The sequence below is a fragment of the Phragmites australis genome, chromosome 8, assembly GCF_958298935.1.
Source record: "Phragmites australis chromosome 8, lpPhrAust1.1, whole genome shotgun sequence".
NCBI classification, from domain to species: domain Eukaryota; kingdom Viridiplantae; phylum Streptophyta; class Magnoliopsida; order Poales; family Poaceae; genus Phragmites; species Phragmites australis.
The window spans coordinates 31,885,994-31,897,976 of NC_084928.1; positions in this window are offsets into that span (position 1 = coordinate 31,885,994).

Consider the following 11,983-nt stretch of genomic DNA (forward strand, 5'->3'; position numbering starts at 1 on the left):
TATTTTATATGTAAATATTAATATAAATTTTATATGTAAAATAAAAAAATCAGTCATTAGTGACAGGTCAACATTACAACCTGTCACTTATGACCTTCGACAAAGAAGGTAAAAAGATAAAATATCCGATATCATCAAAACATACGATAGTTGAGGTGCTAACACGCGCGCGCGAGGGGAGGTGGTGGGTTAGATTCCCGCTTGACGCAATGACAGAAAATAGTGCTGAAAAAATATAAGTGACCCGTGGCCAGTGGTGATAGGCATGCGTTGGGATGGCTCAGGTAAATTTTTTTTTAATTTTTTTGTCCAAAAAATGCGAAAAATATAAATCAGTCATAAGTGATGGGTCACAGTTATGACCCGTTACTTATGACCTTAATAAGTGACATGTTAAGTTTTGACCAATCACCAGTGATTTTATTGGTGACAAGTCCTTACCCGTCACTTATAACTAGTCATCAGTGACACATTCGGGGTGATGGATGCGACACCAGTTATCCATAACGATTATGACCTGTCAATTTTGAGCTCTTTTCACGTAGTGAATGTATGAGTGACTAATCTATCAAGGTGAAATTTTTGGTGCAAACGTTTCATCCAGTGCAATGGTGCAAACGCCGACTAGAGGCCATCTGATCCACATCCAACGGCAGGAAGGGAGTCCTCCATCCCACCACACACATTTCGTAGAAAACCCCCTTTGCCATTTCAGTATGTCACGACCTGGTCCCTCCTCTTGCTCGAACGCACGACCTAAATTTTCCCCTTCGCAGGGTTTGTTTCATGTGACGGCGAGGGTATCAATCTCCCCAAGCGGTGCGGCATGACACGATGGTGATAGCCTTAATAGCGACGGACAGACGATGGCCTCTATTGTGGAGCTCCGGTGATGGCCTTGACGGGGGACCCAGGACGCGATTGCGTGACTCTGTTCTGCGTGTGCACAACGTCAATGACGAACTCTGACAACGGCCTCAATTGTGGCGCTTCGGCAATGGCCTCGATGGGGGACCTAGGACACGACGATGCATCCTTATTTTGTGCCTGCACAACATCAATGATGAAATTGTGGGGCGAGCGCTTGTTGAACTCAAGGCTGGCATTCTTGCGTTGCCAAAACCACTCTCCAGCTATGAACTCAATCGGGGAGGACACCAGCCCAACCGTGCTGTCGGAGGAGACATAGATGAGCTACGACCCGAACACCACTTTCACCAGAGGCCTAACTTCTGCAATGTATACCATGAGGGTGGCCGACAAGGGGCCCTGCGTAGCGTTGATGAACCCGGCTTGGTCTAGAACAAACACAAGCGACGAGCTTCCTCATTCCCACGACGGTGATGCCCATGTTAACACCGTTCTCACTCACATTTTCCACCCGACACCAATTGATTTCCCAACGCCTCAATGCCTTTTGATCACCAATAGCAGTTGACTCCCTTACGAGGATGATGGATGCATCACTCCACGGAAGCGCATAATTCCATCATGTGTAAGTTCAGTTACGTCATGGGCATAATTCCATCATGAGCATAGTCCATCATTTGCATATTTGGCATTAGGTTGTTGATTGTAAGAAGTGTGTCTTATTGTAGGGATTAACATGCACACCGGAAGTGCCCGATTACTTTGCCAGCTGTTGGGGTTGGAGTTTATTGATGTAGAATCAGCTAGGAAGTTTTACAAAGATTATGCTCATGAAGCTGGGCTTTCAGTTCCAATTGAACAACAGACTGTGGTGGATGACATACTAGCATTGAAGCGATTCTATTGCATGAGAGAAGGTTTCCGACGTGAAGGTAAGAAAAAGTTTGAGGCACCACTCTAGTTGATGACAAGATGAAGAGAAAGCACATGCAACAACTCACTAGATATAGTTGTGAGGCCATGATTGCCCTAAAACATACCCAGGGCTGGCCCTGGAGGGGGGCAAGTTGGGCGGCCACCCAAGCACTCAAATCCCTGGCCCCCCTCCCATATAGTGATATAGGTATACTATATACATGTATACTACTTGTGCGTAGTGAAGTCGATAAGATCGCTATCTCTCATGTAGTCCTAATCCGCCTCCTACGTCCCCTTGAATTCCTTCGGTTGCAGTTCCTCGGCATGCCCTCGGTCACGGCCCTCACCTCCTTCAGGCCTCGAGCAGTTGGGCACCATGTGGCGGACCACGTCCTCGGTCCTCATCGACCGGTGCGGGCCGTCCGATCCCCGCGAGTGCGTGTTCTTTGGAGGCGGCCTTTGGGTGGACACCTCCCATGGCGAGCTCACCCCCATTGACGCGTTCCGTGACATCACCACCGAGTCCTACAAGTTCGAGGCGACTGCCACAAGCGATAAGTAACAACGTGATCCTTGTACTCCTAATTTTGTTTTCACATGACTCTTATATGTGAATCAATCATTTCCAGATTTGCGGCTGGTCCTGAGCATTGTTTTTTATATATACTTTAAGTGTTTATCACAAATAATTTGTTTAATGCACCAAACATTATCTTTACAATTTATATACTAATTAATTTTTTGATGTTTCAATTAAATGGGAGCCACCTTTTCAGTTTGCCTTGGGCCACCAAAATCTTAGGACTAGCCCTGAATATACGAGCGAGAATAGATACAGGGTTGAGATATTTCAACCTGTCCATGCACACATACTTGTCTCACCTCGCTCGCGTCACTTGATAAGATCAAATAGGTAAGTAAGTGAGAAAGCTAACATAGCGTTAATTGATATAAAGCTAGCATCAGCACCTCCTTAGCATATTGATATCTTCATTTTAGTGAGGGGTTTTATGAGAATATGTGATGCATGAAGAAAGACCTGTAGAGCTATCACACTGTAGCTTGAGATTTGATAAAGACAAGAGATGCACATATGTTGGTTGACAATCTTGCTAAAAAGAACTCTATCAATTTAGGGTTTTATTTTAGACTATGGTGTTGATGAAGAGGATAAGTTGGTCACATCTTTTAGGCAAATACTACTTGCAGTAAGAACTACTCACATTTTAGGGAATTGATCTCTTTTGATTCTACATATAGCACAAACGAGTACAATATGAAGTTTACACCATTTATGGGAGTTAGCCATCATGGAATTTGTATATTGTTGGGGGCTACATTGATTTTCTGATGAGACAATAGAATCCTACATATGGTTATTTAATACATTCCTAAAAGCAAAGGGGGGGGGGGGGGTCTGCACCCAGACTTATCATAACCGATGATGATGCTAGCATTAAAGCAACCATCGTCAAAGTGTTCCCTACTACCATGTATAGATTATGCTATGTGGCATGTTTTTATGAAGTTTCCAGATAAGGTTGGTTCACCTATGAGGGAGGACAAAGAGTTTTATAAGCGTGTGAATAGGCATGCAAGATCTCGAGTTTTAGCATTTTAAAATATAGTAAAATTCACTCATTTTTTAAAAAATTCTACTTATTTAAACCAACATAAAATCAAGAAAATATATATTTGAATATATATATATACATGCATGTATATATTCAAATATATTATTTTGGCTAAGTACTCCAAAAAGCACCAAATTAAATTCTAAATTAATCATTGCAATAAATTGATCATATACATTTTGGTTTATTTGTTTTATGGTTCTTTGAGTGGAAATTTGAGATTGAAGGTCTCTCAAATTCAAATCTATTCTATTAGATTCAATTCAGTGAAAATCCAATCAAATTCAATTCTTTTGAATTAAAACCTCTCTCAAATCTTGAGGTTTCATGTTCAAATATTTTCGTAATTCAAATACCCTTATTTCAATTAGTACCAAACTCAATTTCAAATCCAACTTAAATATTCTTTTTGAATCAATCTCAAATCCTATCCAAATCCAGATTCATTCAAATTGTCATCGATTTCGTATTCGAATGCAAATTCGAATCATTCGAGATATATTCTATCTATTCCAGTATGATATTTTTGCAAATTCATTTCAAGTCGATTCAAATCAAGGTTCTAGTTCAAATCTCATATTTAAATCCTCATTTCATATCATGTCAATTCAAATACAATTTGAATTACCCCAATTCAATTCAAATTCAAGTAATACTTTTAATTGAATCATCATACATCCCATTTTTAATTTAGGTACATTCAAATTGAATTACTATATATCCAGTTTAAATTCGAGTACATTCATTTGAATTTGTCATCAAATCTTTTTTCCCTCTCTCTCTTTCCGTCTGTCCTAAGATCTTTCTCTGCTCACTTTTCTTAGTCCTGTTAGTTACTATTAATCTACTGCCACTCTTCTCTCCGTCCACACCACCAGCTCCTCTCTCTCTCTCTCTCTCTCTCTCTCTCTCTCTCTCTCTCTCTCTCTCTCTCTCTCTCTCCCTCTGATCTTTCTCTCAGAGCAGCACAAAGTGAACTTCTCCTCCCCCTGTGCTCTTCTTTCCCATTTGCCCTGCTCCTCTCTCCTTCCCTCTTCCTCCACCCACAAGAGATTGTCCCCCCACACCATACATACAAACACGTCACAAACAATATCACAGAAGTAGTAGCAACTCCGCTGCGCGTCACGCCGTGCCACGCCCTTCACTACCGCAGCACCCCATCCCTCGTTGTCGCTCTCACCGTCACCATCCGTCAACGGTGAGCACCACCACCTCCTTGTTTTGCTCCCTCTTTCCATTCCCTCCTCTACTCTTGCACCACCGATGTCACCATTGCTTGGCCATGCACAGCCGCCGGCGTGCTCTGCCATGCCACCATCCCGCACGTGAGCCGGTCTGTGCTGTCGCTAACCCATGCCGTCCCACGCACGTAGTTGCTTGCCGTGCCACATTGCCAGCCACACCATAAGGCCGAGCCCTGCCCGGTCTCATCACTGCGCCATTTCACGCACAGTCGCGTGCAACCTCCGGCACCACCAGCCAGCGCGCTGCTCACCCTACGCCCCGTTGCACCACCGCCTCACCCTTCCCTTGCTGCTGCCACCGCTATGCCCTTCCGCCATCATGTCCTCCATCGGTCGCTACTGCTCCCCCTCTCTTAGCCCGCACCAACGTGAGCTGATCTCTCCCCTGGAGCACTCCCCTCCAAGGCCGGTGAGCTCGGCCGAACCTTCGCCCCAGTCAGCCTCCCTCTCTTCCAGTGTCTCCACCTTCTCCCTGCTCTGATGCCTCCCTCCCTCTGGCCTCCTCCCATAGCTCCTCTGCACTCTCTCTCTCTCTCTCTCTCTCTTTCTCTCTCTCTCTCTCTCTCTCTCTCTCTCTCTCTCTATATATATATATATATATATATATATATATATGACCAGGCCGGCCTTATCCTCTCCCTCATCTCGCCACCAGGTAGGCCCCACCAGCTGGACCAACCACACGAGCCAGTCTCGATCCACAAAAGCCACAGACCAAGTCCACCAACAAGTTGCAACGTGGATCTCCTCACAGTCCCCTCCGCCCCACCAACTCCGTAGACCAAGTCCAAGAAATTCCTTTTCCGACAAATCTTCCAACGATCATAATTCATGTTCTAACATTGATTTCAATGATTTTTTTCATCAACATTTCTCTAAGATCATATCTATCTCACGGCTAAATCTGTTAATTTTTTGAGTTCATTTAAATTTCTCGTCTAGTAATTATTTTGTTGTAACTTTTAACTTAGGTTTATATTTCATCTTTTATTAAATAATGTTTAGTTTAGGTATTTCAATATTTATAATTAGGTATAAAGTCATCCTTTAATCATGTCCTAGGCTATAATAGTATATTTAATTTCCTAGCTTAATTGTAGGATGAATCTATTAATTAATAATTAATAATAGTTTCTAGAAAACTATAGAATTAGTTTTTACTTAATGCATACAATAGATTGTTAGTTCATGCCTTAAGCTACAAGATTAATCTTAGTATAATTAATATAATAAATTAACCAGTGTAGCTGCTAGATAAATAAATACATGCCATTAAATGTAATACAATAATTTAACATTAGTTATTAAATATTGATTGCCCTTCTAATAATTAATTAATTAGATTAATACAATAAATTAACCTAGTTAATTAATTACATACATGCTTTACATAGTAATAAAATATAGCTTAATTAGAATAGCAATTAAGCAATACTAGGTAATTAAGAATATTTACTAAATAACCTTGGTTTAGTGCTACAGCTTAGAATAACTAAATATGACGCTTAAGCACTTTTAATCACCTAGAGTTATACTTACATATATGTATACATGCTCACATATATATAGATGTAAGTATCACACATACATATGTGTCGGTAAGGGAGGGTGATTGAAGTATCTTGGTATGATTTGCTCCTCCGCTTACAACGGTTGGAGGTTGAGCATATCACGTGGGTACAGTATACAACCTTTGCAGAGTGTAAATCTATTTGAGTAGTCATGTCCACGGTCATGGACATGCAAAGCATTGACCTCACTTGGTTAGACTCAGGGCATGTGTATCTTAGATGAGTGAGTGTGTGGACTAAATATCCGTGTGATGAGATTGCTAGCTCAATCCGCTAGGAGCTATGTGGTACTAGAGGTACACTAGACACAACGATAGGAACTACGGAGTGAGAAATAGCTCATCTAGGTATACCTTGTTACTTCGTTTAAACTGTTTCAAAGCTATCAGTAGAGAGTATATACTGGACACTTGCATAAACCGCTTTACACTTAAAACTAAAATCGCATTATCCTTGAGTCATCCCTTATACATCTATCAACACCTTGAAGTAGTATAAGACTTATTGAATATCTTCTGTACTCAACCTTGTTGCTTTCAGATTATTGAGATGGAGATCAACCTCAACCCGGATAAAGTTAAAGAGAAGAAGTCTAAGTTCGTGTCCGCACTTGAGTTGCCTGTGGCATTAGGTTGTTTCGCTTCTTCTGCTGTAGGCTCTTCTACCTAGTTGGTCGTCTATGGATCCTTTTCTACGAGACCATATTTTTCTCATTCAGGTAATTATTTTAATTGGAGTATGTATTTGATATCATTTTGCTGAATCCTATGTGTATCAACTATTTGATCCAGAGACTGATACAGGAGTCACAGGGAAACCTGAGATCAGGGTTCTCACAAGGCATGCCACATGGCACTCCACGTCAGATCAGGGGACAGTTTGAGCCCAAAAGAAAAGTTGGAGGACTAAAGTGTCCAGTTTCACTACTGCAAAACTAGACATATGTGCCGGTCCATCAGTGCTGGTCCAACAGTAACCGGTACTATTGACGTATCAGTGTCGGTTCTTAAACTCCCACGCGTGAACAGCCACTGAGGAGTTGAGAACCGACACTGATAGACACTATCAGTGCCGGTTCCATATACTAATCGACAATGATGTGGCCCTACAGTATAAAGCCCATCTTCTCCCCCAAGCGTGACCAGAGCCGCCGCAAACCCACCAGAACAGCGCCGTTCGCCATTTTTGCCATCTCTACGGTTAAAGGAATCAAGATTTGGAAGAGTCAAGTGCTCTAAGGTTAATATGATGTTATATATTTCTTTTTAAGATAGATTTACTTGGTAGATTGCTCTAGAGTTGATGCTTGGCGCTTGTTCTACGGTTTTGGATTTAGAGATGCAATTGAGATCTAATTTAGGAAAAGTTTGCAACTTTGTCATTGTTAGATGTATAGAGATGATCTACATTTAATTCTTAGTTGGATTTAGTTGCTATATTGCTCTAGATTTGAATTTAGATGGTTGTTCTTTGGTGTTTAATTTTGGAATTAGCAAGAGCTCCATTATGATATAAATTAGAGAAAGATTGATATTTTATCATTGTAGATGATTTAAAGAGTAGATTAATAGTCACATGTAAATAGATGTGGGTGCATACATTAAAATCTATGGATAATTGCAAATTTTTCACTACTAGAACCATTATTGCCATTAAAAATTACAAAAAAACCACTAGAAATGTCATTCGAGTGGTATCCTTGCAAAGAATAAAAAACAGGGAGGTATTTGCAATTGCCCCTAAAATCTAGCTCCAATTTTTTTAGTATGTGGTTTGCGTATATTTTCAATGTCTTGAATTTAAATAATAATCCAGTGGATTTTCTCTGTTCATTAATCAACGTAGTTAATTTAACACAATTGATATAATACTGTATTATAAGGATGGCACGTCCACCCACGAGTCACAATCGGACGCGGCAGCCTTTGGAAGGCGGGTCCCCCGACTCGGCCCAAGTACCAGAAGGAGATGAGCTCTCAAATAGGGACCAATCAAGATGCGAGGTAATTCAATAAATTTGTTCTAGATTTTCAAATGTTGAATGATTATAAGTTGAATGTGTTTAATTATAATAATTTGCAGATGGACCGGTCATGGATGTACAAGGATCGAGGGCCAGAGTTCTTTGTTGGCATTGAGGATTTTCTGAGGGCTGCCGCAGTGTACAAGAAGCTAAAAAGGAAGCGTGTCGATCACTATATATGTTATCCGTGTGTTGACTGCAAGAAAGAGAAACAGTTTTCAAACATAGAGCAGATCCGTGCATACTTGATTCATAGGGGGTTTCAAGGCTGGCTATACCCGTTGGATTGAGCACGGTGAACTTGAAGATGTTGGGCGTGAAGGGCAACCAACAATCGAAGAAGACATAAGCAATGATATGACAGCTAACGAAGACTTTGATATGTTAGCATTTGAAGATACTTTTGTCAAGAACGATGGAGGGGACACTTTTGTTGGCAACAATGAAGACGGCTTAGAGCAAATGTTGCGCGATGGGGAGGGGAACTTCACCAGTGACAGACAACATCAAAAGTTCCAGCGCATGGTAGAGGACTCTAAAATATCAGTTTACCCGAACTATAAAGATGAGCATAACAAGTTGCATGTGGTACTGACACTGATGCAAATGAAGGCTAGTAATGGTTGGGCCGATAATGGCTTCAATGAATTGTTAGAATTCTTAAGGGAATTGCTTCCAAGGGGGAACCTGTGGCCCAAAAATACGTATCATGCTAAGCAGGTTGTCTGCCCGTTGGGATTGGATGTAGAGAAAATACATGCATGTGGAAACAACTGTATGTTGTTTCACGGCGAGGATGCATACTTGGAAGGATGTCGCATTTGCAATGCATCATGTACAAGCGCAACGTTGATTACATTGAGAGTGATGGCGTGGGGGTGAAGAGAAAGAAGAAAAGACCCCCCGTTAAGGTGGTTTGGTATTTCTCTATAATCCCCCGTTTGAAGCGATTGTTTGCTAACAGGGCAAATGCCGAGTTGATGCGATGGCACGCCGAATAGCGCAAGAAAGATGGAATGCTTAGACACCCTGCTGATGGCATGCAATGGAGGAGATTCGATTCAAAATACAAGGAATTCAGAGATGAAGTGAGGAATATAAGGTTTGGGTTGAGTATGGATGGGATGAATCCTTTCGGCAACATGAGAAATACTCATAGCACTTAGCTTGTGACTCTCTGTATCTACAACCTTCCACCTTGGATGTGCATGAAACGGAAGTATCTTATGATGCCTTTCCTGATTAGTGAGCCGAATCAACCAGGCAACGATATCGATGTGTAACTCAAACCATTGGTTGAAGATCTTCTTGTATTGTGGAAAGATGGCGTACGGGTATGGGATAAGTACAGACGTGAGAATTTCACCCTGCGCGCAATGCTGTTCGTAATGATCTCAGATTGGCCCGCTCTTAGTAACCTATCAGAGTAGACTGTAAAAGGGTACAATGGATGTGTTCAATGCTTGGAGGAAACGCAGGGGGGACGGTGGCTGACGTACAGTCGGAAAATGATCTTCATGGGTCACCGTAGGTTCCTTCGTCCAAATCATCCATACCGCAAGAATAAAAGAGCTTTTGACGGGACAGTGGAGCATCGTCAAGATCCAAAGATTCACACCGGAGAACAGGTATTTAAGATGGTAAAGACACTTAGAGTTGTACTTGGAAAGGGGCTAGGCAGTACAAAAATCCCGACTGGGCAACATGCTCCTATGTGAAAAAAGTTATCAATATTTTGGTTGCTGCCGTATTGGAAGTGTCTTATGGTCCGACACGCAATCGATGTCATGCGCGTGGAAAAGAATATGTTTGATGGCTTGATTGGTACCTTATTAGACATATCCGGCAAAACAAAAGATACACTAAATGCAAGGCTGGACCTGGAAGAAATGAACCTCAGAAAGGACCTACATTACATAAAATTAGACAACGGCAAAAAGAAACTTCTCACAACTTGCTACACTATGTGCAAGGAAGAGAAGATCCGCCTTTGTGGTTGTCTGCGTGATGTCAAAGTTCTGACTAGTTACTCCTCCAACATCAGGAGCTTAGTAAACATGAAAGATAAGAAGTTAGTTGGCATGAAGTCTCATGATTGTCACGTGATTATGACGCAGATGCTTCCAGTTGTAATTAGTGGTATTCTGACGGATAAGGTCCGAGACCCAATCATAAAGTTGTGTTCGTTCTTCAACGCAATTTCACAGAAGGACATTGATCCGAACAAACTGGCAAAGCTGCAGGAAGACGTGGTCCATACTATATGTTAGTTTGAGACTATTTTCCCTCTGATATTTTTTGATATAATGCCCCATCTAATTGTTCACATTGTGGGTGAGATAAAGAGCCTTGGCCCCGTGTTTCTGCTTAGATGTATCCTTTCAAAAGGTTCATGGGGGTTCTGAAGAAATATGTTCGTAACCGAGGTCACCCAGAAGGTTGCATTGCCCAAGGGTGGAGTACGGAGGGGGTCATTGAGTTTTGCATTGACTACATGAAACTGAACATGATTGGTACGCCTATATCTCGCTATGAGAGAAGGCTAAAGGAGAAAGGGACAATATGTCGTACTACAATCCATATCAAAGATTGTGTTTCATTCACTAAAGCACACTTTACAGTTCTGCAACAATCACTTGTAGTGAGCCCGTATGTTAATATGCACGTGAGCATACTACGTTCCACAAATCCAACGAAGTCAGATGATTGGATCGCAAGAGAGCACAGAGATTATTTTGGTAATTGGTTACGCCAATGAAGTCAGATGATTAGATCGCAAGAGAGCACATAGATTATTTTGGTAATTGGTTACGTCAATACATGATGGGTAAGGATACCGACGATGCTCTGTTGGAACTGCTGGCTAATGGGCTGTCAACTACGATTCGCACATTCCAAACATACGAGATCAATGGCTATATATTTTATATGAGAGCACAAGACAACAAGAGCGCTAATCAAAATAGCGGTGTCCATATTGATGCCTACGACCGCATTGGCAACAGGGAGACCTACTATGGATTCATAGAGGAGATTTGAGAGCTTGAATATGGCGAGTTGATGGTCCCTCTGTTTCAGTGCCAATGGGTCAGATTCCTTGGGGGAGTCAAGGTCGACAAGTATGGTATGACCACTGTGGACCTCAAACTCGTCGGATACAGAGAACAACCATTCGTGCTTGCCAAGGATATTGCACAAGTCTTCTATGTAAAGGACCTGGACCCAACTAACAAGGAGGAGCGTCACGTGGTTTTCAAGGAAAATGAAAGATTGTTGGTGTTGAGGATGTTGTCGACGAAGAAGACTACGGCAAATTTGATGATCTGCCTCCTTTTGGAGAGAATGTCAAACTTCCTCTCATTGATGACATTGAGGAAGCTACCTACATACACTGCAACCATAATGAAGCATTAATCGTTTAATGAAAGCAGCTTTCATGAATTTGGCGACCGTAACAAGGAATAACTTTTTGAAAGTTCAGATCTGAGTGTTGGACCAGGCAATCGGGCTTATGTGACACCACACTTTCTCTTGTTGGAAATCTAAACTATTAAGTTTGTGTATGTTTGATTTGGTTAAAATTCAAATTTAGTGCACATTTCATGCATGCAAGTATTCATTACTTTTTGTATGTACTTTGACACTATAAGTATCGTGCACCAATTTCACACAAAACCTGATTTCCGTTATATCGTGCACATTTCATGTATGCAAGTATTC